Source organism: Neolamprologus multifasciatus, chromosome 7, assembly GCF_963576455.1.
Source record: "Neolamprologus multifasciatus chromosome 7, fNeoMul1.2, whole genome shotgun sequence".
NCBI lineage: Eukaryota > Metazoa > Chordata > Actinopteri > Cichliformes > Cichlidae > Neolamprologus > Neolamprologus multifasciatus.
The window spans coordinates 63,260,556-63,285,530 of record NC_140445.1 but is presented as its reverse complement, the minus strand read 5'-3'; the positions used below and the strand labels follow the sequence as shown (position 1 = coordinate 63,285,530).

Below are 24,975 nucleotides of genomic sequence, written 5' to 3'. Positions count from 1 at the left end.
TGGCCTCCTTTTTAATACAGCTAAACAAGTTTTATTGATCATTGAAGATTTAATTATCTACATTTTAAATTAGTGATGATTCTGATTATTGCAAGGATATTTCTCTAAAGTCATATTGCACCAGTAGCCACAAAATTTGCTCTACACAATTAATAATTTCAGGGCATTTAATGTTTCATATACAGTGTCATAAATATGGAACTACGGTCACTCTGGACCAAAAAGAAGCTCCCAAGATGTCCTAATGGGAGGAGCTGCATACATGATTAATGTAAAATTAAAAACTGCACTTACTGCTGAGTAGTCATGTGCAAGTGTTTGGGGTTACAGCATCAACTACTCTGATGGTATGTGCCCTGTGCTCTTCCAAAATATGCTAATTTTGAAAGCCCGAGGTGCATGCTCCTTCTGTTTGACATTCAGTTAGCGCAGTATGTTAAAACATGAGACAGTAAAAATAGGGTCATGGGTGATGTCTGTCTGGATGTTCTTTTTCTTACGACACCTCTTTGCTACATTTTTCTTTTTAAATTTAGTTCAGTTTTTGTCAATAATTATGATCTTTATTATTTATGTAAATTCTGCATTTTAAAAGCTCAATAGGGGTTCATATATTATTCTTCAAGCATCTTATGTTATTCTTCAAAGTAATTTTTTCCAATGTTGTACTAGTTAATGAGAAACTGATGAAAGGCAGAATGCCCTCAGAGGGTCAAACATCTTCAAGGAAGAATGGTGTAATATGAAGTGCGTATAATGAAGTGTTCACAACTTTAAGTGCACATAACTTAAACATTTGAAGGCTACAGATCATTTTGGTGCTTGCCTTGCTTTCACTTATATTGTCTGGTGTAAAAGGCTCTTTTGCAATAAAACTGTAAATTCCTGCCTGAATGAGAATTAATAATAAATTCTTCAGCATTTCTGTTGAAAAAAAACCCCCATGCATGAGCTCAAGTGCAGCTTTTTTCCTTCTTTTTTTGGCTGTACCATGCAAAACTTCAAAGTAGTAACATGCTGACCAGATATCATTTGAACATGAACTGACAGAAGAGTGGAGACGCAAAAAATACATCCATGATGGGCACGTTAGTCACATTGAAAGTGACTCATCAAATCCCTGCAAGCGATAAAGATGAGAATATAAATTTGCCCAGCTGAGGTAATCAAAACGTCATGTCTTTACTCAAAAACTTCTTCCTTGCTTCTGTCTGTAGAACCTTTGTTGGTTTTATCTCAGTAATCTGGCCCAATTGAATATATAATACAAAATGGGTTTAGCAGTAACACTTTTTTATATTGTGGTAACCAGAGATGGGCAGTAACTCGCGGATTCTTCCACTGACCGCTGCGCCACACCTGCACCAGGATAAACCTCCGCCTACCCCACTCCTGCTTTACAGGTGAAAATAGAGCAACAGGACCGCTAGTCTTTGATTTTATTTATTTTCTGCTGTGTTTTACTTGCATCTATTTGAAAGACAAAAAAAATTATTTTATGTGCTGGAATGTGCAGAAAATAGGTTTAAATATTAAACAAATTTCGTCCAGTCAGAGAATGTTGCATATAATTAAATCTTTGCTTGATGCATAAAGTTAAAAGATTAAAACTGATAAAACTTTTCCATTTGATTACATTTTGTATGATGGATTATGTAGAAAAAGTAGAATTGGGCTGAAAGATCTATCACTTTATCACCTATTCAGGTTGTAAATCGTGTTTTTAAAAAGTAACTAAGTAACTAAGTAATTAATTACTTTTGAAAATAAGTAATCAGTAAAGTAACTGGATTACTTTTTGGGAGAAGTAATCAGTAATTAGTTACTGATTTCTTTTTTCAAGTAACTTGACCAACACTGGTGGTAACAAACGATGGCATGGTGATTATTAATGTAGACTTAGTATTTGAAACTTGTTTCATAAACTATCGATGAACATCTGGATGGCTATTGTAAAGTAACAGATGTTAAACATTGTAAACTGTTAACAGGTTGTAAATGCTGTGTAGGGCACTTATAAACATTATCTGGGTGACTAGTGTACGGTTGAACGTGATGTTTACAGTAGTCACTTTACAGAAGTGAAAGCATGGGGGAAAAGCTATTATGCGAACAAAGATGGAGGAAGAAATGAATCTTATGTTTGGACAAACAGTGGGGTTGAAGTATTCCTCAATACATGAAATATCTGTCTGTGTGTGCTGTGTGTGCAGGAGCTGAGCAAACAAATTTGGCATACAGGTGCATCCTGGGTCCCTGAAGATTCTCATCTATATTAGATATTATGATGTTACACATGTTGCTTAGCAACCACCTGGGAACAGACTAAAATGGTTTGCTTCTTTGCTCATACAACAACTCATTGTTTTTAATTAGGGCTGGGTATCGTCACTGATTTCTAGAATGGATACAATTCCGATTCACAAGGTCCCGAATTGATTCGATCCACAATTCGATTCGATTTGAATCTGTGAAAATTTTGCCTCAGACAGTCAGAAATATTATAATTCTGATCACTTATCAGTACATATCGATATTTTTTATATCTATAAAAAGAAAGCTGACTCTTGTGAGACTTTATCAAAGGTTTAAGCATCACTGCAGATGTCTTTGTGTCAAAGTAACTGAGGATAAAACACAGAAAAACATGAAGGCAGTTTTCCTGGTCTGGGTTTTTATAGCAGATGACCTTAAAAATATTGTGCAGTCAAGAACGAAGTGAAGCAGAGCAAAGATAAAGAGGTTTGATTAGAGACACAGCTAAGCGTTTTGCAATTTTGCTTAATTTGTTTACATCTGTTCAGTATTGAACAGCAGAAATGAGGCTTTATTGTCGGAAGTAAGTTAAAAACAAACAAACAAACAAACAAACCAGCAGCTGGTGGGTAATAAGTAAGCGAATAATGCAAAAAACAGAGATTTTTAGATGGGAAACTATTCCTGAAAGAGAGAGCTCTACATGAAGTGAGATTTTATCGTGGTGGAAGCACAACAGCAAAAGTAAGAGGAAATTCGTGACGATGTTTATGTGAAGCAAAATGTGAAGCGTAGTTTGGATCTTCTTTGGCTGCTGGTTCAGTCAATATTGGTTTTTTTTGTTTTGTTTTGTTTTGGGGATTTTTTGTGTCCCGTTTGGATCTTTAGCCATCAGAATTGTTGTCTGAAGGCCAAGTAAGATGCCGAGTGGATTTACTTTACCAAGTGGATCATCACGGCCTTGCCATACTGGTCCATTTGATTGACCTTTATTATAATTATGTATTTATTTTATTTTTTGTTTTTAAAGACGGGACAGACATGACTGGGGGATAGGACAGGGAGAAAGAATGAAAGAAAGACAGGGAGAGAAAGAAAAACAGAGGGGAGAAGAGACAGTGAGAAAGGGGGGAAGAAAGAAAAGAAAAACAAACAAAACACCTGGATCACCTGTATGGAGATAAAAAACCAGAAGAGAAAACAAACAACAAAGAGCAACATAATAAAAACAGCACCATCACAATAAACTAGCTAACAGTAGATAACAGTAGACTTTTTTAATTTCACCTGTTGAGAATGAAAAAAGAAAACAAGCTGAAGAAAACGAGAGCAACAGAATAAACAACAATCACGATGATATATGGGAATATGACAGTAAATACTAAATATTAAACATTATTGTGCAGCACGTAAGATCAACAGCGCACAATGTGCTTTGAGGTAGGAGCCAAGAAGGGTGTAGTTTGTGTGTGTGAGCACCTGTGTGTACACCTGTGAGCATGAACGCGCTTGTTTTTAAAAGGTTCCTTCATGTAATGATCTGTTAGAGCAGAGGTGTCAAACTCAAATACACAGTGGGTCAAAATTCAAAACTGGAACAAAGTTGTGGGCTAACATTAATATTTATCAAAAAAAATCAAAATATTTAAAAATAAAATATTTTCTTATGGACTCAAACAAGTTTTGCTGAAAAACTGAATTTGGAACAAGCAAAGCTAAGCTGTCCTCCAGGGCATGAAGCAGGTATGGAGGAGATCAAGACTCCAGACATCCAGAGGCCCCCAGAACACAAGAGACCAAGGAAGACCAACAGAGGGGCAGCTGAGCCACCATCCCAGAAAGAGCTGAGGAGAGCCCCAGATGAGGGGTCACTCAGCAGCTACGGAGCAGAAGCCAGGGGGGGTTGTAGTGACGTGCCCGTGAGCTCCGCCGGCAGCCAGCTGCACCAGACCGACCGAGCCCCAGGCCGAGAGGCCGAGGGAACCCCACCCCCGAAGTGGCCCGAGCGAGCCCCAGGCTCCAGGCCCCGATAAGCAGCCACCAAGGAGTGAGCCGGTGTGTCAGTCAATATTGTTTGGAAAGAGATAAAACCTGCAGCTTCAGAATCTAGAACAAAAAGGATGTAAACACAAAGCGCCCGCTGACGCTTCAAAATCAGTGAGCTGTCGGCTTTCAGCCCCGACGGCGTGTCCGTGTACGCATACACGTATTCTGGCGTTTCGGGCAAAACAAATTTATATTTAAAAATCAATTCAGGATTTTAATGAATCGATATCATGTTATCCAGGCCAGAATTGATTTTAATCGATAAATCGATCATCAAAACCCAGCCCTATTTTTAATCTGATCTATAGCTATAAAAGCTGGACTATCGTTTATCGTTTATTTATGTATATAGTACATTTAATTACAACAATAGTGTTGGCCAAAGTGCTGTATAAAGATAGAAATTACACAATAAAATGAAGTAACAAAATCAAATAGCATCAATATCAAATAGCAAATGCCAAATAACAGATAAATAAGTAAATAGGTACATAACTCTCATGCTGCGTTAGAAGCCAATGAGTAAAAATTTGTTTTGAGATTGGATTTAAAAAGGTAGGGGACAGCAGGGGCCTTTCTAATGTGGAGAGGTAAATCATTCCACAATTTAGGTGCCGCGACTGCAAACGTACGATCACCTCTATGAACCAGCCTCGGCTTTGGTGTCGCAAGGAGCAAAAGATCACCTGATGTAAGAGCTCTAGGGGGCCAATGAGGCTGCAGTAATTCAGACAGATACTCTGAGGCCCGTTCATTCAGTGCTTTGTAAGTCACCAATAAATTTTTATACTTAATTCTAAAGCGGACAGAGAGCCAGTGGAGCAAGGCGAGCACCGGGGAGATATGTTCGTATCTCTTTGTTCGAGTCAAGAGGTGAGCTGCAGCATTCTGGACCAGTTGGAGCTAAACAAGTCTGGTTCACGCCTGCATATAAAGAATGACAGTAGTCCAGTTGCGGTCGAATGAAAGCGTGAATTGCCTGTTCTAGGTTTTTAAAAGATAAAAATGATCTCACCTTGGATAAAGGCCTCAGTTTAAAAAAAGACCGCTGTACAACTGAGCTAATCGGTTTCTCAAAGGTGAACTTATTTTCAAATATAACCGCCAAATTTTTAGCATGCGATCTGACAAACAGTAATAATAATAATGGATTGCATACAGTGCTTTTCGAGACCCTCAAAGCGCTTTACAATTCCATTATTCATTCACTCTCACATTCACACACTGGTGGAGGCAGCTACAGTTGTAGCCACAGCTGCCCTGGGGCAGACTAACAGAAGCGAGGCTGCCATATCGCGCCATCGCCCCCTCTGGTCAACACCAGTAGGCGGTAGGTGAAGTGCCCAAGGACACAACGACCGAGACTGTCCGAGCCGGGGCTCGAACCGGCAACCTTCCGATTACAAGACGAACTACCAACTCTTGAGCCACGATCGCCCTGTACTAAAATGCGCAGATCAAGATCTGAGGTACTAGAACTATATATGATATACCGTGCTGCCTAGCAACCACCTAGCAATGGGCTAATGGGCCAGTTTCCATCTTTATGCAAACATTGTATCATTTTAATTTCACAAACAACAGCACAAACACAAACATTACTTTAGCATAGCCACATTCTATTAAAAAAATTCTGAAACAAAAAATTATTGATAGATTATAAAGTGATTAATTAGTATAATTAAAACTGATTAAATGTAATTTGTAAGAGCCAATTAAAGGTTAATTTTATTGGTACTGGTAAAATGATTAGAGGAGAAATATACATGTTTGATGTTAAGAATAGAATTTCTAGTTAATTTCAAAATACTGTTTTGTTAAAGGTATAGAATATAGAAGTGCGACATTCTAATGCGCTTTTTAGTATTTTGGGCTTCCGGCACACTGTAATTACGTAGTTGGGGAGTCGGATAAGCTGGAAGCAACACAGTTTTTTGACCGAGTCTTGCCATGTAAATTAAAAGTTTCAATAAACATCTTTTTTGCAAGAAAAGTACCTGGACTTGCTCGCGTTTCAAATGCATGTTGCCGGACTGACTCCTAAAGGTGGTACAGAAGAGTGAAATAGAGACGGAGTGCCACCACTACATAATTTTAATAATTTTTTAGAAAAATAACAATTTACTACTAAGTCTAATTGACTGTAATTATTATTATTTACTTCAAAAATTATGCTTTATTGTTTTGGGTTCTACATAAATAAATTCTACATAAATACACTTTATGTGGTTTTTAGCGTGCTATGTCCAGGATTACTCCTCAATTCAAAAAACAACCCTAGGTTTGGGTTTGTTTGTCAGTTGGGAAGTGTGCCGTTATGGGTGCATGTCTGATGCAGGGGCGTTAACACCTTTCTTATATCACCACTCTGAAGACCGATGAGCGTTGTCAACAGGTTTACTGATATTCAAAAGGGTAAAACTAAAAACGAGACAAAAAATGCAGTCATGACATACATATGTGCAGCATAATATACATTTATATACTACAATGCTACTACATAGCATATGTCTAATTATGTAAACTTTTTAAACTACTACTGATGCTATCCCAGACGACCTCCAAAATCGCGGGTAGCTAGCTTAACAAAAGGACTAGCTTTACAGCCAAATACTGCATTAGCGGGGAACATATTGTACAAAAAACAAAGTTGCAATTTAGACTTTACGTACATACCGGCGATACAACCATAAACCGAAGATGTGAACAGTATTTTTTTTCCAACAGGACACCATAAACTGTGCCGATATGTTCCCATTCTTTTTGCCTTTCTTGCGCCGACTTCCTGTTCAATAAAGTTGTTTCAAAATAAAGCCGTTTCTAAAGCGCATTACTTGGAGCAACCACAGAGGGCGCTGTAAACACATAATAAATAACAGGTGACTGAGAATGATATTTTAGTGATACAACATTTTACAACTTTTAGTGATAACAGAACAGGAAGGCTGAAAAGTTGTTGAGCATGGGCTAAAAGAAAGTTCATCATCCAAAATATTCCTAAGAAATACATAAATTGTCAAGCTTGATCACCTTTCATACAGTCAGAAGGCCTTTTTGTGCAGTGAGGCAGGAGAAATCTTATTTTCTAAACCTTGGAGATATAAATTTCATACCATCTTTAATCATTCTGATATGCAATCTTCTCATAGTTTATTTAAGCACAAGTAAAGGGGAGATTACCTTCAAGTCAAAAGCTTAAAATTGAGCCAGTTCCAATTTCCATCCCAGCAAAATGTTTAGCATGCTCTTAAAAGCAGTGTTAGTCACTCTGTCATGGATCTTTTTAGTCATGCTGTTATATTCGTCGCATAGAAAAGTCCGATACACAAAGAACTCTGTCAAGAGAAGACACATTACATTTGTTTTATGGTTGATTTTTTTGTTGACATAACCTATAAAGCGGTTTCATACGTGACGTCAAAATTTTTTTAAGACTGTCAAAAAATCTGGACCTTAGACGCCACGTTCATTAGAACACAGATGAGAGTTTCTTTTCTTCCTTCTTTATGTCCTTTATATACAAAGGGCACTTTATTGATTGTTGACTTTGTGTCTAGATAATACAGTTGAAAAATGTGCTATTTGTTTCTGAAAGCCTCAATGGGAATAACAGTTTTAAGTGTCTATACACAAAGAAACAAGCTACCAAAGTCAATGATGAGGTCTACTGACAAAACCCACAGTAGAAGGATTCTTTGCTTTGCTTTCACACTGATGATCATGGTTACTGTGGCACATGAGCTTCATTTATATTTAGACAATTAACTCTTCTGACAGTTTTCTTTTCGCTGCTTCCACATCTACCTTGGCCACAATGTTGCAATAAAGAGAAATGATTATTCACAGAGGTAATGACCTATTACGCACTGCTGGCTTGAAGCCTTTCAGCTTTATTGAGAATTAAATTAAACATTTACAATAAAACGATTTTACATTTTACCGAACAGTCCTTGACTTTGTCCACCTTGTTACAGAAATTCACATATATGTGCCAACATTTATTTAACCCCGTTGCAATAGCATATATCATATCATATATTGTTTTGATTGGTACAGAAAGAAGTGCTGAATGAATAAGCTTCGTGTTTGCTAAGTTTTACAGCACTGAGAAGGTGTGGATGGCAACAGGGAAGGACAAACCACTGTCCCATCAGTACTGGAGGGAGCTCAGAAAGGTCAGTGAACTTCATTAATAAAACGGTGCATACGCACAAAATCTGCGTGTAAATCATGCATAGGCATGCTTCGCACACAAATCAGCGATTTATCAATATTTCCGTACCTGAATTTGTTTGTAAAGTACAAACAACACGAGGGTGTCTTGGCCTGCTTGATGGATGAAGTCCTCCTTGATATATGAGCAATGCCTATCTTTTGCAGCTCCTATATATTGACATTTCCACCCCCTTCTTGTCCAAAACAGGAGCACAGATTACCACTGGTACTGTTGTAGTTTTCATGTCCCACATCTTCTCCATTTCTCGTTCCTTCTATGTTCATATTTTGAGAGATTTCTTTCAGTGAGAACAGATGTCGATAAGCAGACAGGTCAACTCTATTGGTCTTGATTTCTTTATCAGTTTGTATTGATAGTTCATAATAACATTTATCTGATATCTATGTTTTGTTCTTCTGGCATAGCTGGTGGTTGGTTTGTTTTCCATTATTTGTATCACTGGCATGTCGAGCTCCCTTTGAGCTCTATTCTGAACGTAGCAGCTTTACGTAGCGGTAATGTTTTCTTAGTTCTTTCATGGTCTCTAGCTATCTTAAGGAGATTATCCTCTTTGTTTTTGAGGTATGTGTCCCAGCCAGTCATTGTTCTTATAATGATAATAATAATAATCATAATTTTTTTAGGGTTTTCCAAAACCCCGTTAGCCACAAAATGCTCAGAACTACACATTTTTTTTACAGCTACATAAAAAAAGATAAATATAAATGCATTTAAAGAAAACAAAATACTAAGTCAAAGGATGTAAGTTCTAAGCTTTTAATTTAAACACATTCTTGTATTCATTATCTCATCTTAAATTATCTCCCATTCATTTTCCTGTACTTGTCACAGGTTAGTGTGTGTGTGTGTGTGTGTGTGTGTGTGTGTGTGTGTCTTTGGACTGTGGGAGGACGCAAACCCACACAGAGACGAGGAGAATTTGAAAGCACCACAAAGAAAAGCCCAGGCCTTCCGTAGTTTAATCGAACACTGTTATCTTATCTTTTGTTAACAATTACTTCCATCATCACTGAATATCATCACTTACAGTCGCATTTCTTGGCACCTTCCCACGGATGCTGTTTTATTTTTTTTGTTTTCTTTTGTTTTTTACGCTGCAGTGATCATTTCAGGCTGACAGACCACATGCTCTGTGTCCTTCACCTTTTTCTTATTTTTCCTCTAGTCTGTTAGTCTTTTTTATATTTGGACTTTCATGTCTGCAACCTTTATTTTTTTACTTAATCCACAGTGAGTGTTTCATGGGAAATGATATTCAGAAGAGCCGTCTTTTTTGTTTTGTTTGCTTTGTTTTCTTTTATCATCTTACTTCCACTTACAAAGCATTTCAACACTTTGCCCCTTTTCTTACTCAACATAGGACAGAAGTTCTGGTTCATGCCCTGGTCACCTTTTGCCTGGATGATAGTAATTCCACTCTCTCTGGTCTCTGCAAAAAAAACCCATCTTAATCTGCTCCAAATTAGACAGAACTCTGCAGCAAGGATCACATCCACACCAAGTCCACCGATCACACCACTGGTCATCCAGCTTTATTAGCTCCCCATTCTCCAGTGAATCCAATACACAGTTCTGTTTGTCACTTTCAAAGCTCTCCACAACTTGGACCCCTCTTATCTATCAAATTTCCATCATCCTCACACCCTTTCCCGTGCTCCCGTGCCCCAGTCGTTCACCTGACTGGCCCTCGTTTCAGGCTTGAGACCATGGTTGCCACAACCTTCATCTATTCCACCTTCATCAGCCAGGCACTCTGTTACACATCTCACCCAGCTGTTCACATCTGCATATCAACTATAACCCTCATGTTTCAATCATTATTCCTGGATTTTAGAGCTTTCTAGCTTTTGTATTATTAATGTTGATTTTGTTGTTAATTCTGTGTTGTAATGTGACGTAAGGTGAAAGGTGCCAAAAAATAACATTTATTTATTTATTTGTAATTTCTTGGATACATTTCTTAAAACATTTCACCCTTTTCTAGGGATGGGTATCGAAAACCGGTTCTTGTTGAGAACCGGTTCCCACTGTTTCAATTTCTTGGAATTGTTTGTCATTTTTGCAAACGATTCTCTTATCGATTCCAGTCGCCCCGAATGACGTCATCACGTTGCGGAGCGTCATTTACCTGGCAGGAAACACGGCGCCTAAGCGGCTCAAATGCTCAAAAGTTTGGTCATACTTTATGAGAACGGATGACAACAGGGCAACTTGCAATACTTGCAAAGTAGATATTTCATTTAAGGGAGGAAACACTACGAATATGCAAAAGCATTTGCTCACAAAACACGCGATGACCTTAAATGAATGTCGTGTTTTAAATTCCGCTCCGGACTCGTGAATCTCAGCCCAGCAGCAGCGGTAACGTTTGCACGTCCTCTCCCGTTAATGCGGCAGGTAAATAATCAACTAACAGTGCATATTATGTTAGCGCGATCTGCCTTATTACAAAACCTGCCATTACTGTGCATTTAGGTGACCATGATGAGAGACAGAGTCTGGCTCAGATGCTGGCAGTTCTTGCTGCAGTCTACCGTTAGCGTCTCCTTTCAGGCCGGGATAGACGAATGTCACCGAGCAGTGACTCAGTTTGTGGTAAAAGGCTTGAACCCATTTGCCACAGCAGATACTCCCGATTTTCGGTAAGTGAATGTGTTTAATTGTAGGCAGGGACATTACTGGATATTCTTGTGTAATTGCTACAGAATAATTTATGTTATACTTTGTTATTGCTACAGAAGAATATTTTACATTTACAATTTTTTTTCCTGGGGATCCTGTGACGCCCCATTGAAGAGCCGTAGGCTGTGGATCTCTTAAAATCTCACTGTTGGGTTTGTAAGGCCATGTTACTCCTAAATTTCTATCTTGTTCAAAGAGAAGATATAAAACAAAGTTCTGAGCTAATCGAACTTAGTGTTCTCCTTTTTTTTTTTTAAAAAAAGAATCGATAAAGAATCGAATCGTTAAACAGAATCGAAAATGGAATCGGAATCGTGAAAATCTTATCAATACCCATCCCTACCCTTTTCTTAAATCCTGAAACACAACCAACCAGCCAACTTGTAAAACTATATTCCTCTTAAACACCCTCTGACAGCGTGCTCAAATTCCCATGTTTTCAGGTCACACACATAACTAACTCGAATAACATTTGAGCGTTCATTATACACGACATCGGAAAATGTCAAGGACATCTAAGTCAAGTCCTCTTTGATTGTTTTGCAAGTCTCCAAAAATACAAACACACTTTACATTTCATCCACTTCTCAGTACCAGCTTCTTTTAGTAAACCACATCCACATCATTCATGACTTAAGATTCTGGATCCCTAGTTTGTGAGTAGTAATTAGTGATTACTCTTTAAAAACATCGAGTTTTTTTATTTCAGTTTCATACTTGTAAAGTTGTGACGAGATGTATAATTTTCCCCTACTTCACAAACAGTCCTTCCAAAAACTTTCTTAAAATGAATTCCAAGAGTCACATTTTTTCACAAGTGCTAAGATGTATTTTTCAAAAGATTCCTCCCTTTTCTCAAAACTGTAAACACAAAAGCCATTTTCAGACTACATTCACAAAACCTTCTGGCAAAACCACTCACATCAAAACAGTTTTACCTGTGCTCAAAACCACACAATGTTTTCAGAACATGCACATACGCACACATACACACAGCCGGTATAAATAATGACACTACTGAGCATTCATTATATACTACATCAGAAAACAGGGGGTATGCAGCTCACAAAAAGAAAATCAATGTAACATTCCTGCAATTCAGTCAAAAATTCAGTGATTATGGCGACTATCTGCTGAGATTAGCTTACATTCTTTATCTCTTATTATCCTGCTTCCCATATTCCCATGTATACTATTCCAGTGTACTACAATTTACTCACAAAAGTGGCCACTTTCTTATTTATCAATGAGAAGTAAATCAGAGAATGTGGCAAAGCCTATACACCTTGATTAGGTTTATACAGCATAAACATTTTTTGATCTATATTGTCCATTAAGTGTATTTTAAAATGTGTTTATAGTTTTGCAGAATAATTAAATGGGAGACTGTGCAAAGGCTTTGACACAAGAGTGAGTGATTCAATGGTTCACTGGTTCAGAGCACCGAGCGTTCAGGATTTTGTATTTTAGAAATTTAGAGAAAATGTTATGCCCTCTGGTAGCTTAGCTTACTAACTTTAGTTAAGTTTGACAAAAGTGTGACTTTTTATTCTGCCACTGGCACCTTATGGTCACAGGTAGCCACACAACTGGATTGTTCAAAATCTTATCAAATACCAAATAGTGTCAGAATTACACTAATTATTTATACAAACTTGAAATGTGCAATTCACTTGTATTTTTATTTTTATTCCTATTTATTCTATTTATCCCCTTCGTATATTTTATTTATATATGTCTCTGTATTTATATATGTGTGTGTGTGTATATATAGTAGGGGTGGGGGAAAAAATCTATACTGTGTAGTATCGTGATATTTTGTTTGCTAATAATGTATCGATACAGGGACAGCAGAAATCGATACTTTGTTACAAAAAAGGTTTTTGTGCTCTGACTTCAGAGCATGTTGATCCTTTTTCTGAGCAAGAATCCTGACATTCCTTCACTGTCCAAATGTGTTTAACTTGTTTTTTTGGCAGCAATAAACATGACAGTTTACTTATTTTAATTTAAGACATGTTTTATTTTAATTAAGTTTAAAACTTTTTTATTTAATGTAAAATTATATTTTGTTTTAATTTACTTTCAAATTCTTCAGTTGCTGAAGGGGCTGCATAGTTTTCATAAACTGCATAGTTCAGAATAGCTATAATTGTACCAGATGGTTGATTCAGTTAAGTTGGACTAGACTGTAATACAAACCGTTCAGTTTGTCAACAATCAAACTGAAATGAGAGAAAGACTGAGTGTGAGACTTTGATATTAGATAAAATGAATATTGATAAAGTTTACCTTTATGTACAGAATCTGAATATCGCAAAATATTTTTAAAAATTGCAATAATATCGTATCGTGGGATGTATGGTGATTCCCACCTCTAATATATATAATATTCTGTAACTCTGTAACTTCTGTCGGTGCTGTGCTTTTGGAAACCGAATTTCCCAGAGGAACCCACCCGAGGGATTAATAAAGTTTTATCTTATCTTATCTTATCTTATCTTATCTTATCTTACCAATTGCAAAGATATGAACTGAAGGATATTGTATCTTATGCACATATAAATTCACCAAAGGTTTATTGACATACTATGTAGCTGTGCTGCTGCCTGGTGTGGTTAAAAACAACAGTGATTCAAGCAATAAGCAAAACACAGTTGTGCTGTATTCGAAAAAGCAGGAAAAAAGAGCCGAAGGTCACTTTAAACGCGCTGCATAGCTTTTTTTATGTATATAAAATATTGATCATAGCCGTTAACAATGCATCAGCAATGCCAGCAATAGTCAAAACAGACAGCAGAGAAGTACCACCAACACACGTGAAAAAAAAAAGAAAACACTGCAAATCCTCCTAACATTTCAACAAATGTTAAATACATCATCAAAGCCAACAGAAGCCTGTGCTCCCAGCAAATCAATATTAGCCCCTACAGCATAATGAGGGCAGTAACAGGTTGACTGTTGAATCCAAGATAATTAGGCTTTCAGTTGTTTCTTAAAAGAATATACAGCGTTGCTGTTCACGTTTCTTCAGGCAGGTGGCTTCGGTGTTTAAAGACCCTGGCTTGAAAAATGCCTTTTGTGCTTTGTCTAGTCTGTGAAAGAGTCTTCTCTTTGGGCTTTCTCTAACATTAATGAAGATTGGGAGTTGAAGTCGCCCTCAGGGGAGCTATAGACAGTCCATTTATTGTGTGAGAATGAACTGTTAAAGCATATCTCGGCTCATTTCTATAAAGACCTGCCTACTCGCTGAGCCTTTGATGGGCAGATGAAGAAAAACGAAACAACTGGAGCTTCCTGGTGGATATTTGAAAATGAAATTCAAAGTCCAAGTGATTGACAGTGTGTGGGATACCTTGTTATTCTCAAATCAAATTAAACTGGGGAGGAATAACTGTACACACTGGTATTAGGTTCGATTTACATAAGCGCTCCATTAGTAGTCAAGTATTGTAACGTCGCAGCTATGTGTTATATAGATAATTAGAGCTGGTTGTGAAGTGTGCTTTATATTCTCAAATTTGAGATGGAACGATATGGCTGCATTTCAAATAGACACTTGGGGTGGAACTAATATTTACTCAAGCATATGTACAGTGCAGTTTACAGTGTTCTCACCCACCCTTCCACTCAGCAGCCCACCACCCTGTGAATAACGTGATGCACAGTGGCACATATGCACACCCTGTCACACAGTTCACAGTCATTTGGAAAATTGGCAAGGGGACTTTATCTAAATGACACTGCAAGACGGAATATTCCGGTGCAATCTCTCAGTAAGAGGATCTGATAGAAATAGTTTGGACTCTCTGTGCCCTGCTTCACACCTTGCTTTGGGCTTTTATTTGGCTGCCTGGAGCAAGGAATATGCGGTGTAGTTTGGTTTGTTTGTTTTTTCTCTAACTTGTACTCACCATGCATGCGTTTTTTGGGTATAGTTTACACAGAAGTTCATTTGTGTCTTGTTTGTGCATTCATGTGGCGTGTGTGGGCTTTTATGTGTAAGAATATCTATATCTGCCTGCATGTATAGTGCTTCATTTTGGCATCTATGGGCCATACGTGCGTGACCAATCAGCTCACACTCACCTGCGGTTAAGTGGAAAGTATACAGTGTTCCAACCAACCCAACTATAAACAAGAGGAGAGGAGAAGAGAAGAGGAAATACCGGTTGATACCAGATTGTTCTCTTCCATCCCAACCAGAAAGGTGTACGGTTCATAGCAGAGGCTTTCATTTGGTCATTAGTCTCTATCAGCTCCCGTCTGTTAGTGTTAGTATGTGTCACAGAGCTATCTTTCTCACTCTCCCAGGCTTGATGATGGAGAGGTAATTTCAGCTTTATGGCGGTGTGACTCTAATGATGAGGAAGGCATAGCTGAGAGCACGCAAAGGCAGTGAGAAATGCTTTCTGTCTTTCCTCACATGTATATAGAAAAAGACACATCTGAGCTTTTTATGTGCACATAGCAAGCGTGTATGTGTGGATACAAACGGGAAAGGTTCCAACTTGTACTGCCGTCCCCATCACTGAATAGGCTTTTAATGGAGAGTAATGAGGAGCACTTTTGTGGCAGATGTGCCCTCCCTGCAACGGCGTTTTACCCCGAGACTTTAAAAACGGACCCGAGTGAGACGTCAGCAGGCGCCAGTCTCTCCTTGCTTGGTATGTGTTGCAGGAATTTGAATAGGCTGTTGACCAAGTAAGAGTAAGTATCATTTCAGCATAGCACCTAGAGTCACATTAAATGACAAAAGCCCTAGCAGTGTTGGCCAGGCCCAAAATCTGTTACAGGGCCATCTTCTTCACTGGAGTGTGAAATTATTTTAGCTCTTTCCTCATTATAGGATTTTAAAATGCATTATAGTTAGGGCTTTTATGGTGTGCCGCAGCATTAATTCAATTTGCCCCATTCACGCTTTCTTATTATCACTCTCAGTTCAAGCTACAGGGGGAGGAAGCTGCTGAGCAGTGCTCCCCAGCCTTATCTATAAAGGATATAAACTACACTACCCAGCTCAATCAGAGCCAGCCTGGACTGTTCCATCCATTTTTCCTCTGACTCCCCTCTCCCTCATTCTGGATGCTTCTTCCTGTGGTGACCTCCATCTTTCTTTCCATCGTCTATCCCTCTCTCCATTTCCTTCTGAGTTGGTGATTGATGGGGGTGGTCCGAGGAGCACTTTCGATATCTTTCCATAGACACACTCGTGTAGGCAAACCAACAAACACACGGCCCGTGCACGACTTCAGATGCTACACACACGAATACAAACGCAAAACCAGGGCCAGGCAGAAGCAACAGAGGCAGCCGCACAGGTTTAATGGGAAAACAAGCCACAGTGTATGGGTGAGACAGCATTAATCTATCACTGAAACCAGAACTGGACTGTGTTTGTTTAGCACACCATAGAAGGAGGCATTCCAGGAACACCCCATCACTATCTGTTATGTGCAAAAGTACAATAATGCATTGAGCACAGCAAATGTGTTCCTGTGGAAGTCCAGCAGATTAGTATGGAGCGGCTGCGCGAAGCGGGACTTGAGCTCCGACAGTGCTCCTCCACACTTGCGTGAATGCATTTCGATTAAACACACACAGACGTGTTTTGTCCATGTGTGTTTAGACAAAGATGCACAATTACATGCTATACACTATACTAGTCCACATGCACTAAACTGTAACTCGGCATGCGATTGCAGGCGGGCTTACTGGTAATGGGGGAAGAGGAAGAGAGGATAAAGTCCTCATTTAGATATCTAATCCAGTGAGCAGTCTGTCCTGTGTGGACCATCATCTCCCGTCATTAGCAGCAGGCCAGCAAGATTAAAAAAGATCAATGTTTATCACCCACTGTGTGCGAGGAAATCCAAGTCTTAAACCTCCCTATGTCATCGCAATTAATCACAATATCTGCTATCACGGCTATGTTAACAACAGAAATTCATGATTATGGTAAATTCATAATCAACCTTAATGCCCCAAATCTGTGATAATGTTCACGCGCTCACAGTGGATGAGCTCATACTAATATTATTAAAAGTAGTAACACTCCATCAGTCGGATTTAGTGTAAATATAGGGTGATCTTGCACTCAATCCAAATATTAAGACAAGCTGAGTGACTCATTTGTAACTTTGAACGCACAATTATTCACGGGGCGGACTGAACATTTATGGTAAGATCCTCAATTTAGTGTTTGACAAACGCAGCCATTTCTCAGTTAGAGATATCCATCAAAACCAACTTATCGCACATTCACACAATTAATTATTGAAATTACTCGATTAAATGGCAGCTGCGGTGTCAGGGCAGAAAGGGCAGAAGTAATTATGAGTCGATAACTTGTGAAAAATGACGTGAAAAGCTGTGGACAGAGTCCAGGCAACGGAGTTCTTGCAGAATAAGAAAGCTGAAAGCAAAACTGAAAGGCTCCCTTTCCCTGCCATTTTCTTTATTTAATTTTCAACAAAAGCGGTTGTAAGAGCTGCAGGAAACTTAATTCTAATTCTTGATCCTTAATGCGTGGCAGCGGTGCATGCTTCCCTGTTTCCACAGCAAGGCTGGCACTACTTATGACACCGTAACATCCCTATCCCATCCTTCTCAGCACATCATAAGACTGTGGAGACCATATGGTCTGATTAGTCGACAGAATTAAGCTCTACACTGTCGAGGCAGCGAGAAAGATAGACGAGGAGGGAAAAAAAGCCTTGCACGTTCGGTGGTTCCGCTGAGAACAGACACAAATTCGTAGCTGGAACACATTTAGAGAAAAAAACCGCATGCTCCACAAGCACATGCCTGAGCCCAGATTGGAACAGATAAAGCAGAAATGTCCAAGTACAGAAAGGAGGAACATAACAGTCAGTGTTGGGAAGGTTACTTTTAAAATGTATTCCATTACAGAATACAGAATACATGCCCCAAAATGTATTCTGTAACGTATTCTGTTACGTTACTCAATGAGAGTAACGTATTCTGAATACTTTGGATTACTTAATATATTATCATGCTGTTTACAACTACATGAATGTACTATTGCTGTGATTTATTACTGTTACTGAAGGTCCGCGGCTCCGAACCGTAGTAAAGGGACCTCTGGCTAATACGGTGGGTTCTGTGTCGGGCTCGTAGCCGAAAACTAGCTTTACTTTGTTGTCTGGGTCGACTTTGCTAGCGAGAGACAGAGAGAGGCGTTGAAAGGCTGCTCCAACAGAACTTATTGTTTTTGGAGGAAAACACGAACACGGTGTACAGTCGAGTCTTAATAGCTTACTTACAGCTGGGCTCGTCAGGCACTCTTCTTGGCTGCAGTGGTTATTATTATATTTACATGCTTCCAGCTCCCGTTTTTGCTCGATGACAGCTCGTACTTTTCCTTTTTCTCCCTCCCTCGCTCACAGACACATAACGTGTATGGCAGTCCATTCTCCCTGCAGCACGGACTACACTGCCCATGATGCTACATTCTTTAGAGCTATACCTGTAGCATTCTGCCTATTAGCTTAGCACAACAACAACAACAGGCGCTCTCTCACCCAGGAAACACGCAGAGAGCGTCACCCTGTAACCATGGCAACCGTAACGCTGCCGCCTGGAACAACAGAACGTAGCTGTCAAACAAAACCCAAACAGTCCTGACCCGCCACAATATGAAACAGGGAAGTACCGCCGTGTAATCCATTTATTTCAACAAAGTAACTGTATTCTAAATACCACCTTTTTAAACGGTAACTGTAACGGAATACAGTTACTCATATTTTGTATTTTAAATACGTAACGGCGGTACACTGTTTGTGTGTCACCCACAATCTTAAGATCCTTTGTCTGCATATCATTCTTCATCTCTGCAACTGTCTCAAACTCTCATTTTAAACATCCATATAGCAATGTAGCATGTAGCTGCTCTCGACTGCTCCCCCCCCTCGATGCCCATCAGCCCTGAGAGGCACTACATTATCTCCACATCTAAGACACCTGCTCCTGCAATCAGTTGGACTCTCTCTCTCTCTCTCTGTCTGTTTTTCTGCAATGGATTAAATAACCGAACCATGAGATGGACATCATCTTCAAACACATCTTCTAATCTGGGGCCTCAATTCCCTAGTCTTCTCTATAGTCTTTTTGATCGCCAGTGAGACGAAACTTTTGCAAGCCTTTTTCTTCACTCTACCATCTCATTTTGGATGGCACTGATTTTCATCTTTTTAACAAAAGGATGTGAAAATTGGTGCCCCGCAATTACTACAATTTTTGCAATTTGCCCGCTTTGCTCCAAAGCAAAGTTCACGGCATGTCAAAACATCTCACTAGGAAACTTGGCCGGCCATGTGATCTTTTGCACAGCATTAAGAAATCTCCTTGTTCACAGTTCACCCGGCAGAGATTTCAAAGTTGTCCATGTCCTGTGAGTTTTTCAGTGCCTTCTTGAGCCACCGAATGCAGGGCTGCAACCATTGTTATGCTCAGTTAATTGGACCTTTGGGTACAAAAGGTTGAAAAATTCAAGACCAAATAGATAAATAAGCACGAGCGTTGAATTCCCACGGCATATCCCAGCGCTAGCTCCAATTTTCCCTTGCTCATTCTAGCCTATAGGCAGGCTTGTCTGAAAGGCTGATTCATTAGAGTGCTTCAGGACAGTTCTATCAGCCCTTCGACTCAATCACACACCTACCTCTCTGCGAGTTTGTAAACTATCAGCAACAGTCTGTCACAGCCTGTTCGGCGACATATAAATTGTTGTTTAAAGTGATGTTTTGTGACTGTGAGCAAAACTGCTCCTAGTTAATCAATACCACAAAATCAATTCAGCTCTCTGGGGAAATGTCACAGAGAGACTACCCAGCATGCAAAGGTGGGGCAAAAACAAAAGTTTTAGATGGATGGAGGAAGTGGCAGATTAGGCAGCGAGCCAATGAGCTAAAGCACAATCGGTTCATTACAAATCATTCCGCATTAAGGGAAACAAGGCAAACACAATAGCAGATGATTAAATTATGTCAACAAAACCCCCAAACTCACACCTTTGTTTCCCGCTAAGCTGGTGTCAGAGCATCATGGATTAGATTTATTAAAACAAAAGCTTCTCCACTGGTGATAAGCTTCTTGTTCAATGTGTGAGCTGCGCCCATTTATCACACAGGTAGACATCGGGCTGCACAGAGGAATACTGAGAATCTGTGCTATTGGAGGTCAGCGAGACATTTACCTGACAGCGCCTGCCTCTGTGCAATGTCTTGAGCTGACAATGTCTGTGGTAATGGGCATCAATAATGCAGACCCTTGGCCGAATAAAAACTCCCTGTCGCCATGACTATCCTCACAGCTCTGTGCGACAGCACATATGCTTGCGCTCATCTCCTGCTGCACCACGCACAACTTGTGTGATATACAGTATGAGTGTGGGCTGAATGCCTACGTTTCTGGAATTCCAAGATAGCCCACAGAATAACAGAAATAGCCCACATTTCTTGAGCTTTAATTATTTTGGGGGCTGAAATTGAGTAAACGTCTTAACTTCCTTCCTTGACAGCTTGTTCTGATACACGGGGTTTACCGGTCTGACCCCAGATCGGAGCAATGTGTGATCTTAAACTTTAGTTAAAGGCCAGACCATGGTTATTATCGTTAACGAAAACTAATGAAAACTAGAAGTGAAAAAACATTTTCGTTAACAGAAATAAAAATAAAAACAAAAAAGGAAAACTAACTAAAACTGTAATGAGTGTTCACAAAACTAACTAAAATTAACTGAATTTATAGCAAAAATATGTTTAGTTTTCGTTGATGTGTGCGTGTCATACAATAGTCAAGGGTGAAAATGAAGTTTAGTTTCCAGATTTTTTTCTTGCTGTGTCTCATTATGCCAGCAGGTGGCAGCACGTTAGTCGAGTCGTCTGTGTTGCTGTTCCGTCCACGCGCAGAATCATGTCAGGAAAAGTTGGGAGAAAGCGCCAGAGTCCAATTTGGGATTACTTTGAATATGACTGTGTTTTGGATAAAGCAAGTGTCTTGTAGTGGAAAGAGACAAATTATGAGGGACATTTCTAAAGGGAAAAAAAATCCCACAAACCTTAAAGTGCACTTGAAAAGCTCACACAAGAAGGCTAACCTAGCTTACCTTGAGAAGGTAAGGGAGCACACTCAACCATCATCCCCAGAAAAAAGAAGCTAACCCCAGGCAAGGCAGCGTGATGCATCCCGCATCTATTTAAAGAACCCATAGGTGGGAATGTGAGTTGTCTGTCTCTGCGTGTTAGCCCTGCGACAGACAGGCGACCTGTCCAGGGTGCAGTATGGTAGCTGGAATAGCAACATACCCAAGGATGACCAGAAGAGAATGACTGATATGATGAAACTGGGATTTTGTTACACTTAATTATTGCAAACACGACTAAAACTATAACTGAAACTAATCAAAACTAAACTGAAACTAAGGATTTTCAAAAAAATTTAAACTAAACTAGCAAGCAATTGTTAAAAACTAATTAAAACTGATATAAAATTGAAAATCTGAAGTCAAAACTAAATAAAAATAAAAACTAATAAAAATTGCTTAACTATTAAAACCCTGGGCCAGACGTGACAAAATCACATTAAACGCCAATTTCACAACTAAAAACTGCAGTTCTTAAAACGGTCACTTGGGGGCTGGTTCCAAGAACGATTCAATCCACATACAGTCCCGTTTTAAATATGATAGCAAGCTGATACAAAAATAATTATTTCAGTCCCCAAAGATAATTTTCTCTTAGTGACACATTCATCCCAATTGTAAAGACAGTTATGCGGTCACCTCCACCCCAGCTGAACACTGACATTTTAAAGGAGCCAACAAAGGCAGAGCAGCTAAAGCTAAAGCTACACAATGCTCAGAGCCAACCACAAGACAGCAGCCTCAGTGAGAGTCTTAGGTATGAGCGGTGAAAAGATCAAAGCAATTACGAGGAAAATTATGAAGACAAGTGAAAAAGAGAAAAGGGCGGATGTCTTGTTATCTGGTGAGGTTCTAAACATGCTAGAAGATGATGTAAGTAACTGACATTTGGTTTGTTATATAAATCTGTTGCACCTACTTTTGTTTGGTAAGGTAAAAAATGTCAAGGTGGCTGTACAGCAACTCATTCTTAGTTATTTATTTGTAACAGCGCTCTGTCTTATAGCTGAGTACTTTATTTTCAGTTGTTTCAGTCAGAGATCTACTTTACTGAGATCTGGGGGAAATAGTAACATTTTAACGGTTTCTTTCATTGTGAAAAGAATATTTTGTGTTGATTTTTCTTTGTATATGCTGTAAATTACAGCACTTAAGAAAATAAACTCTAAACTGGCAAACACTCTTTATTGACAGGCCAAAAGAACTGGACAAGAAAATTGCAATCACTGCATCTCTAATAATTATAACCCTGTGATAAACTGCCCAGGGTGTACCTTGACTTCTGCCTTGTGACAGTGAGTCTGACTGAGCAAGTGATTAGGAAAACGTGTAGACGGATTAAAAAAGAGAATTTTAAATAAAAATAATAATAACTAGAATTCGCAACTCCAGGCGAAAGTGTTGGGATACTTGCTACTTGCAGACTCGGACTGCGGCTTGCTGTCGATGGGAGCAAAAAGTTGTCGATAAACAGCTTGTTTATGAAAACAGGTGTGCCTAATAAAGAGGCAGACATTCTGAAATTATGTGTGTTTCTGTTAATCATACTTAAGTTCATCAAGAGAAAGACAAAGGGAGCGTGGTGAAAAAAGTGGGCCGAGCTGTAGTCGAACTCACAACCTTCAGCTTCCAAAACATTAAAGAGCATGTATTAACCCACTAACTCAAACGGCAACGCAACAAAACTCAAAACTTGCATGTCCCACATGAGTTAGTGGAAAGTGTGCCACAGCAAGCTGCAGCCACACTATGGTGAGACACAGACAACGACTCGTTAGCAGAGGAATAAGAATACTACTACTACTACTAATAATAATAATAATAAATCCATCCATTTGCTTCTGCTTATCCTTTTTCAGGGTTGTGTGTGGCGTGTCGCCTCTCACCCAGTTGTCTTTGGGCGAGAGGCGGGGTACACCCTGGACAGGTTGCCAGTGTGTCGCAGGGCTAACACATAGACAGAGACAACCATTCACACTCACATTCACAACTATGGACAATTTAAAGTTTCCAATTAACCTACCCCCACTAAGTGCATGTCTTTGGACAGTGGGTGGAAGCCGAAGTACCCAGGAAGAACCCACGCAAACACAAAACACGCAAACTTCACACAGAAAGACCCCGGCCTGATGGTGGAATTGAACTCAGGACCTTCTTGCTGTGAGGCAACAGTGCTAAAAATCGTGCTGCCCCGAAAAAGGAAGCCAATTCACAGACCAGTAAGTGAGTAAGTGGCAGTCAATAATTGTCAAGATTCAAAGCTAGTTACAGCTAGTTCTGTAACTAGCTAGTTCTGTAACTAGCTAGCATAACTAGCTAGCGTAACTAGCTAGTGTTTCTGTAACTAACAGCGTTTCCCTTTGAGTAAATGTAATTAGCTAGTCACAGAACTAGCTAGTTACAGCTAGTTCAATAACTAGCTAGTTACAGAACTAGCTAGTTACAGAACTAGCTAGTTACAGCTAGTTCTGTAACTAGCTGTAACTAGCTAGTTCTGTAACTAGCTAGTTACAGTAAGTGAGTAAGTGGCAGTCAATAATTGTCAAGATTCAAAGCTAGTTACAGCTAGTTCTGTAACTAGCTAGTTACAGAACTAGCTAGTTACAGAACTAGCTAGTTACAGCTAGTTCTGTAACTAGCTGTAACTAGCTAGTTACAGCTAGTTCTGTAGTTACAGCTAGTTCCAGAACTAGCTGTAACTAGCTAGTTACAGCTAGTTCTGTAACTAGCTGTAACTAGCTAGTTCTGTAACTAGCTAGTTACAGCTAGTTCTGTAACTAGCTAGTTCTGAGCTAGTTACATTTACTCAAAGGGAAACGCTGTTCCAAGACAAAACCTGCGATTTCAGCAATGCCCAATTTAAAAAAGACAAATATAAATCCTGAACTTTTCAGTCAGTAATGGCAAAAAACGGTAATTGTGGCTAAAGTAGGGCCCTGACTGACTGTTTATATGGAAAAAATGTGGTACGTATTATTTATTAATATTATTATTGTTTATAAATAATATTTATTAAGTCTTATACCATTTACTCCTTTAAGTACCAATTTCTAATATACAATATTGTAGGAGAAAATTGTGAATGCAGCCATTTTTAAGTATTTTTTTCCATTTGTTTTTCATTTGAGAGAAAATCCATTAAAACTTGAACGTTATGTCAGCAGAGAGTAACTGGTTTCATTTGTAGTTGTCACATTGGTTGCTTTGAGTTCTCTCCAACAAGAGTCAGCGTTACTTTTATTAATCATGACAGTTATGTTCCCCTGACTTTAAACAAAGCAGTTTAGGTTACCCAAAACAAATCACCGGTTTTCAAACAATCCTTAACAGAAAACCGCATAAAAACAAATAATGAATACATTGGATAGAGGATCTTGTTCTTCTGTATCAAAAATCTCTGATTTTATCCAAAAGAAAACTCTAATAAAATAACTGGCAGGAGAAAAAAAGGCATGTCAGTGCTTATATAACAATTAGGCAAACGTGACGACTGACAGAATTGTTTTAACCAGTTTTATTAGTTAGAAAAATTCACCATGAGAGCACTTTTTAAAAATAAAATCATTAGAAACAACTAGAAAAGGCATCG

At 39.0% G+C, this 24,975-nt stretch overlaps 1 protein-coding gene and 1 long non-coding RNA gene across 6 annotated transcripts in view; both read right to left on the bottom strand.

Annotated features, from left to right (window-relative positions):
- Positions 1-24,975, bottom strand: part of LOC146515854 (neural-cadherin-like) — a 123,804-nt gene that overhangs the window by 85,648 nt on the left and 13,181 nt on the right. The gene's annotated exons all lie outside the window — the stretch shown is intronic.
- LOC146515855 (uncharacterized) lies at positions 6,243-24,048 on the bottom strand. The gene is made up of 2 exons (XR_014875260.1): positions 6,979-24,048; positions 6,243-6,723 (listed from the first exon to the last, which is right to left on the bottom strand). It is a non-coding gene; the product is annotated as an uncharacterized LOC146515855 (long non-coding RNA).